Below are 7,584 nucleotides of genomic sequence, written 5' to 3' on the forward strand. Positions count from 1 at the left end.
CGCTCCTTTACTTTTACCTGACTCTGGGCAAAAAGCTTGAAACTCCTACAAATATAGACTGGAGGCAGTGAGGCAAATGGTACTAACTCAACTGTGGGCACTTGGGGACTTGGACTAAGATAGTTCAGAGGAAATGGAAGCGTAGACGTCGGAATAAAAACCTGAGTCCTGGTAACTGGTGACATTGGTCAAGCTGGGAGACTAGACAGGGTAGAAAAGATGAGGGTCAGGAGAGGCGACAAGAAAGAAGAGTAAAAGGGTGGCTCACAGGTTTCCAAATCTAGTTGACTTAGAGAGGAACGATAGCTTTGACAGGGATATGAAAACCAACAGGACAATTCGGAGAGAAAATATGATTATCTTATTTATTTATTTTTACTTTTTTGAGACTGAGTCTTACTTTGTCCCCCAGGCTGGAGTGCAGTGTTGCAATCTCAGCTCACTGCAACCTCTGCCTCCTGGGTTCAAGCAATTCTCCTGTCTCAGCCTCCCAAGTAGCTGGGATTACAGGCGCCCACCACTACACCTGGCTGATTTTTTTGTATTTTTAGTAGAGATGGGGTTTCACTAAGTTGGCCAGGCTGGTCTTGAATGCCTGACTTCAAGTGATCCACCTGCCTTGGCCTCCCAAAGTGCTGGGATTACAGGTGTGAGCCACGGCACCCAGCCATTATCTTGATTTTTTGTTTTTTTGAGACAGAGTCTCTCTTCATCACTCAGGCTGGAGTACAGTGGCATAGTTTCGGCTCACTGGACCCTCCACCTCCCTGGTTCCAGTGATTCTCCTGCTTCAGCCTCCTGAGTAGCTGAGACTATAGAAGCCCACGGCCATGCCTGGCTAATTTTTGTATTCTTAGTAGAGACGAGGTTTCATTATGTTGACCTGGCTGGTCTCGAACTCCTGACCTCAAGTGATCCACCTGCCTCAGTCTCCCAAAGTGTTGGGATTACAGCACTTGAGTCACTGTGCCCATCTGATTATCCTGGTTTAATAACATTTTCTTTCTCTTTCTCTCTCTCTCTCTTTTCTCTTTCTTTCTTTCTCTTTTCTTTCTCCCCTTCCTCCCTCCCTCCCTCCCTCCTTCCTTCCTTCCTTCCTTTCTTCCTTCCTTTCTTCCTTTTTTCTTTTCAGACAAGGTCTCACTGTGTCACCCAGGCTGGAGTGCAGTGGTGCGATCATGGCTCACTGCAGCCTTGACTTCCCTGGCTCGAGCCATCTTCCCACCTTAGTCTCTGGGTAGATGGGACTAGAGGCTCATGCCACCAAGCCACGGTAATTTTTTATTTTTTGTAGACACAAGGTCTGGCTATGTTGCTCAGGCAGCTCTTGAACTCCTGGGCTCAAGTGATCTTCCTACCACATCCTCCCAAAGTGCTGGGATTACAGATATAAGCCACCATGCCCAGCCAGGTTTTATTTTTCATGTTCTTCACTTTCAAGCCTGGTAAAACTGGATGCAGAGGGTTCACACTTGTAATCTCAACACTTTGGGAGGCTGAGGCAAGAGGAGAATCACTTGAGGCTAGGAGTTTGAGTCCAGCCTGGGCAACATAGCAAGACCCTGTCTCTATGAAAAAATTTTAAAAATTAGCTGAACATGATGGCACACAACTGTAGTCCCAGCTACTCAGGAGGCTGAGGTGAGAGGATTGTTTCAGCCTGGGAGGCTGAGGCTACAGTAAGCCATGATTGTATCACTTCATTCCAGCCTGGGCAACAGAGTGACTCTGTTCCCCCAAAAAAGAAAAAAAAAAATTCCTAATGAATTGAAATTTTATGTTTTCTCTCTTAAAACAAAAGAATCCCCAAATAACTAAGTTGCTTTTTAGTTGCCTGCGAACCATTTATACAAAGAGTGTTCCTACGCTTGTGCAAAATATGGAAATCTATTTATTTAATCATTCTGGTTATCCTTGGTTATTTGACTTGACATCTCCAGAATGGGAGTAAAATTATTTTCAACAAGTTTAAAATAAATTAAGGAAAATGGATTGAAACATGCCCTGCCAAATGTCATTTACTTTTCAGGCCTCAAGACAGTCAGTTCATTCCTGTCCTTCTAATCAGCTAAAATTCCATAAGGGAAATAGCATATTTCATTTTTACAAAATACTGCAGTGCCCCAATTTTTACAGTATTTGAATTTAAAGTGATATGATAGAATAGAATTTCAGGCTGCAGAGCTCTTTCAACTATGTGATAGTAAAAGGTTACAAAATGAACACTTGTTTTGGAGAAATGCTTATAATTTTTTAGCCCGAGTGAGACTGTATAGAGAGTTTTTTCTTTTCTTTAGTTTGTAACACTGGAACATAAGAAGAAAATGAGATTTGATTAATGATTTTCTGGCAATTCATACTAAGAAAAGAACATTTTCATGTCCTTATAACATCAGAAAAATTTAGGATTTGTACAAAACAATCAAATTGACATTGCCTGATTTTTTTTTTTTTTTTTTTTTTTTTTTTTTGAGACAGGGTCTCACTCTGTCACCCAAGCTGGAGTACAGTGGTGTGATCTTGGTTTGCTGCAACCTCTGCCTCCCGGGTTCCAGTGATTCTCTCACCTCAGCCTCCAAGTAGTTGGGACTACAGGCATGTACCACCAAACCCAGCTACTTTTTGTATTTTTAGTAGAGATGGGGTTTCACCCTGTTGGCCAGGCTGGTCTTGAACTCCTGGCCTCAAGTGATCTGCCCGTCTTAGCCTCCCAAAGTCCTGGGATTACAGGCATGAATCATCGCGCCCAGCAAGCTATCTTTATCATGTTTTTATTTTATCCTTCAAAATGTAAGGTTTGTACAAGAAGACAAAACTGACATTCCCTAAGTTATGTCATTTTTAAAATTCCTGAACACACAGAGAAAGACCAGAAGTATGTTTGGATTTCAGAGCTGAAGAGCAAGCACAGCCACCTTCACAGGAAAGCTCAGGATGAACCTGTGTAGTTGATATTCTGCCAAGTTTTATTTGAGACATTGATTATGATTCACAGCCAAATATGACTTATTGCTATAAATGCTATATCTAAAAAGATGGCATTAGCTTTTTGAGTTTCAGGGCAGAGGAGAGGGTGATATTTTAGCCTAACTTGTAAATTAGCATATTACAGTTATTCTTAACATATACAAGTGCATATAATGTGATTGGTTTAAATATTGACACTCATATTCTTTAATTTCTAATGTTCTTTAAGATACTTTTTTTTTTTTTTGAGACGGAGTCTCGCTCTGTCGCCCAGGCTGGAGTGCAGTGGCCAGATCTCAGCTCACTGCAAGCTCCGCCTCCCGGGTTTATGCCATTCTCCTGCCTCAGCCTCCTGAGTAGCTGGGACTACAGGCGCCCGCCACCTCGCCCGGCTAGTATTTTGTATTTTTTAGTAGAGACGGGGTTTCACCGTGTTAGCCAGGATGGTCTCCATCTCCTGACCTCGTGATCCGCCCGTCTCGGCCTCCCAAAGTGCTGGGATTACAGGCTTGAGCCACCGCGCCTGGTCTTTAAGATACATTTAAGCCAGAGTATCACTTGAGCCCAGGAGTTGGAGACCAGCCTGGGTGACATGGTGAGACCCCTCACCACTGCAAGGACTAAAAAATCAGCTGGGCATAGAGGTATGGGCCTGTAGTTCCAGATACTCAGGAGGCTGAGGTGGGAGGATCACTTAAGCCTAGAAGGTTGAGGCTGCAGTGAACCATGATTGTGCCACTGCACTCCAGCCTTGATGACAGACTGAAACCTGTCTCAAAAAAAAAAAAAAATAAATAAAGATAGAGCCCAGCCAGATAGATCATCCCATAGGAAAGTCCACAAGCCAGTGAACTGCAGGGGCCAAGGGTAAACTTCCTCTTTGACCTCTGAAGGTTTGCTGAAAAATCAGCTCACAAAAGACGTTAATTGGAGAAAAGGCATAGAAATTTTTCCTGGGGAGAATCACAGAGTGATTACTCACCCCACACTACCAGGGAGTTTAGAAGCTTCTATATCATCCTGGCAAAAAGGCTGTGGGAGGAAGAAGAATCATTCTGTTTAGGGGATTAGTAAAGAGAATGAATGATAGGGGAACAGAGCTTAATTTATACATTATCTCCTGAAAGAGTCTCTTCAGATGTGGTCTTACAGGAAGAGGAAGAAAAAAATTGTTCCTTTTGGTGGGTCTGGATCTTAGGCAGATGAAGGAACTTCAGCTTGATCCTGTGCTTTGGGAGAGATGGTGGGGAGCGTGGTCAGAGAAAGCTTGAAGCCTCTTCCATTTAGCACATCTAAGCACTATATTTTGGGATACTGGTTTCTGAATCCCCCAACAAACTCAGAGCATACAATTGGCCTCTTACTGCAATATCCTAAAGTGTAAGCAGCCAGGCAAGGATGACTTAGTTTTTGAGGATCAAACCATACATACAATTAAATAGGAATAAAAGGAACCTGTAGGACATAAATACAGCAGAAGAAAAAATGTTTAAAGCCCCTCTAATTAATAGCCTCACTGTGTTAGAAATATAGTACATACATGAAACAAAAACAAGATACAATACAAAGAAAATTTAAAAACTTGCTGGGATCACAGGCGTGAGCCACCATACCCAGCCGAGAATCTGACCAGCAGAGCCTAGCCCAAATTATCAAATTGTGAGCAAATAAAGTGGTTCCTTTCTATATCTCTTTTGTCTTCTTCAAGGTTATCACTGGTCTCTTCTTACCAGTTTAATATCTGATACGTCCTCTGTCTGAGGACAATATATTAAATGGATTTTTGGAGCAGGGAGATGGAATAGGAGCTTGCTCCATCCACTCCACGCATAGACCTGGTATTGCAGTACCTCCAGGATCCTTGCTCTGTTGCCCAGGCTGGAGTGCAGTGGCATGATCTCGGCTCACTGCAACCTCTGCCTCCCGAGTTCAAGCAATTCTACTGCCTCAGCCTCCTGAGCAGCTGGGATTAGATGCACCTGTCACCATGCCTGGCTAATTTTTTGGTATTTTTAGTAGAGACAAGGTTTTACCATGTTGCCCAGGCTGGTCTCAAACTCCTGACCTCAAGTGATCTGCCCACCTCAGCCTCCCAAAGTGCTAGGACTACAGGCATGAGCCACTGCACCTGGCTAATTATTTATTTTTTGTAGAGATATGGTCTTGCCTTGTTGCCCAGGCTGGTCTTGAACTGATGGGCTCAAGCAGTCCTCCTGCCTTGGCCCCCCAAAGTGTTGGGGTTACAGGTCTGAGTCAGCACACTTGGACTTTTTATTTTTGAGACAGGGTGTGGCTCTGTCACCCAGACTGGAGTGCGGTGACATGATCATAGCTCACTGCAGACTCCAACTCCTGGGCTCAAGCAATCCTTCTGCCTCAGACTCCCAAGCAGTCGAGACCACAGGCATGTGCCACCACACCTGGCTAACCCCTGCACTTTTTGTAGAGATGAGGTCTATGTTACCCAGCCTGATCTCGAATTTCTGGCCTCAAGCAATCCTCCCTCCTCATCCTCCCAAAGTGCAGGGGCTACAGGTGTGAGCCACTGCACCAGCCCCACATTACAAAGCTTTTAAAGTTAGGCCCAGAAGGTCCAAGGTTGTAGTACAACATGATCATGGTTGTGAATAGCCACTGCAGTCCAGCCTGAACAACACAGCAAGACCTGCTTCTCTTAAAAAAAAAACAAAAACAAAACAAAACAAAACAAAACAAAACAACAACAACAAAAAAAATCTCTTGGCTGGGCGTGGTGGCTCATGCCTGTAATCCCAGCACTTTGGGAGGCCAAGGCAGGCGGATCACCCGAGGTCAGGAGTTCAAGAACAGCCTGGCCAAACGGTGAAACCCCGTCTCCACTAAAAACACAAAAATTAGCCAGGTGTGGTGGCACATACCTGCAGTCCCAGCTACTTGGGAGGCTGAGGCCGGAGAATCGCTTGAACCCGGGAAGCAGAGGTTGCAATGGGCCAAGAATGCACCAGGTGACAGAGCTAGACTCTGTCTCAAAAAAAAGACAGCCTTCAGAAAACAACGTTACTCAAAATGCCTTGTGTTTAAATTTTAAAACTTTATTGGCTGACAGAAAACTGCCATACTTTCTTTCCACTACCGTCCTGGGATTCCTGAAATAAATTTGCAAAAAGAAGCATAGACCAAGAAGGATTCCTTAGGTGCTCAACAGAATTTAAAGAAGTGGGAAAGATAAACTTACAATTAGAAAATAAAACTTTTCTCTCAGTTAAAAAAATTTTGTTTCTTTGTACATATGTAGAAAACTCCTATTTATAATGTCTTTGGAAGGATACTCCATTTTGTAATTGTGGTCTTCCAGATTCTTCTGGGTTACAGATGATGAGATGTATTCCACGGTACTAGCATTTCCGATAAATCCATGTTGTCTGGAAGATACTTCCTTTCAGCTTTCTGACATAAAGAATTAGTAGAGGGGCAAGAATTCTTTCCCTGTTAGTTTCCACAATGCGGCACACCATCTCATCCAAAATGATGTGTACTTTATCCAAATTAAACATTTTGTCTAATTCACTCACTCGGCTGAAATACTCATCTAAAACTTCCACAGAGTTATGAATGAATTCATAAATAGCCATCTCTGTCTCAGTGTCATCAACTCCAACCACAATGAAGAGAGCTGCATACTGCCGATGTATCAGCTTAAAATCCTTATATTCAATGAAAGAGCATTGTTCATTGGATCGAGAGAGACATCTCTTTACGACTTCTGTTTCCAGAAGTGTATGCTTATTAATATCCACATGTTCATAGTACTTAGAAAGTCGAGTCTGCCCTTGTTTATTCACCATGAGGAAAAATTTTATCATTTTTCTTTCCTGGCCAGTATTTTTCCAAATGTAGTTCAAAAGTTATGACAAGGGATGGCTGTAACTGGAACCTGTGCTGCTCGGAGTGTGATGGTCCTCTCAACGACTTTTCCGGGAGTCCCCTCCCTCTTTCCTGCAGTAGCTTGCTCCCCAACCTTCACTAGCTACGCAGTGCGGGCCTCCTCAGGGCAGCTGTTTTGGTTTTTAGTATGGCGTCTGCCATGCCCGGCTAATTTTTTTAAAAAAATTATTTGTATTAATGGAATCTCCTTGTGTTGCCCAGGCTGGTCTCAAACAACTGGACTCAAGTGATGCTCCCACGTTGGCCTCCCAAAGTGCTGACGTTACAGGCGTGAGCCACCACTACAGTCTTTCTAAGGGAAAAACAGGTCACCCGCAAAGCATCAGAATTGGAATAGTATCTGCAATCTCAGTTTGAAGCTAGAGGACAATGAACAATGACTTCAAAATTTCAAGGGTAAATTAATTCCAACTTAGAAGTCTGTTTCCTATCAAACTGGCAATCAGACATAAGAGTAGAATAAAAATCTTCCAAACACCTAACACCTCAAGAAATTTATTCCCGATGCAGTCTTTTCCAGGAAGCTACAGGAAGAAGTGTTTCACTGAGGAGTGTAAACCAAGAAAGACCAAGACATGGGATCTAGGACGCATGAGAGCTCACTCAGGAGAAGAGTGAGAGGAATTTCCGGGGGGGAGGGTAAGAGGCAGTCTCCACATGGCATCTGTACAAGAGGGCCCGAGGGAGACTAGC

General features: G+C 43.5%; 1 pseudogene; it reads right to left on the bottom strand.

Moving 5' to 3' along the window:
- Window positions 1–6,341: 6,341 nt before the first annotated feature.
- On the bottom strand, window positions 6,342–6,952 carry LOC108532642 (AP-4 complex subunit sigma-1 pseudogene; annotated as a pseudogene).
- Between the last annotated feature and the right edge of the window lie 632 nt (window positions 6,953–7,584).

Source organism: Rhinopithecus bieti, unplaced genomic scaffold, assembly GCF_001698545.2.
Source record: "Rhinopithecus bieti isolate Rb0 unplaced genomic scaffold, ASM169854v2 scaffold_10354, whole genome shotgun sequence".
In the NCBI taxonomy this organism is placed as follows: Eukaryota; Metazoa; Chordata; class Mammalia; order Primates; family Cercopithecidae; genus Rhinopithecus; species Rhinopithecus bieti.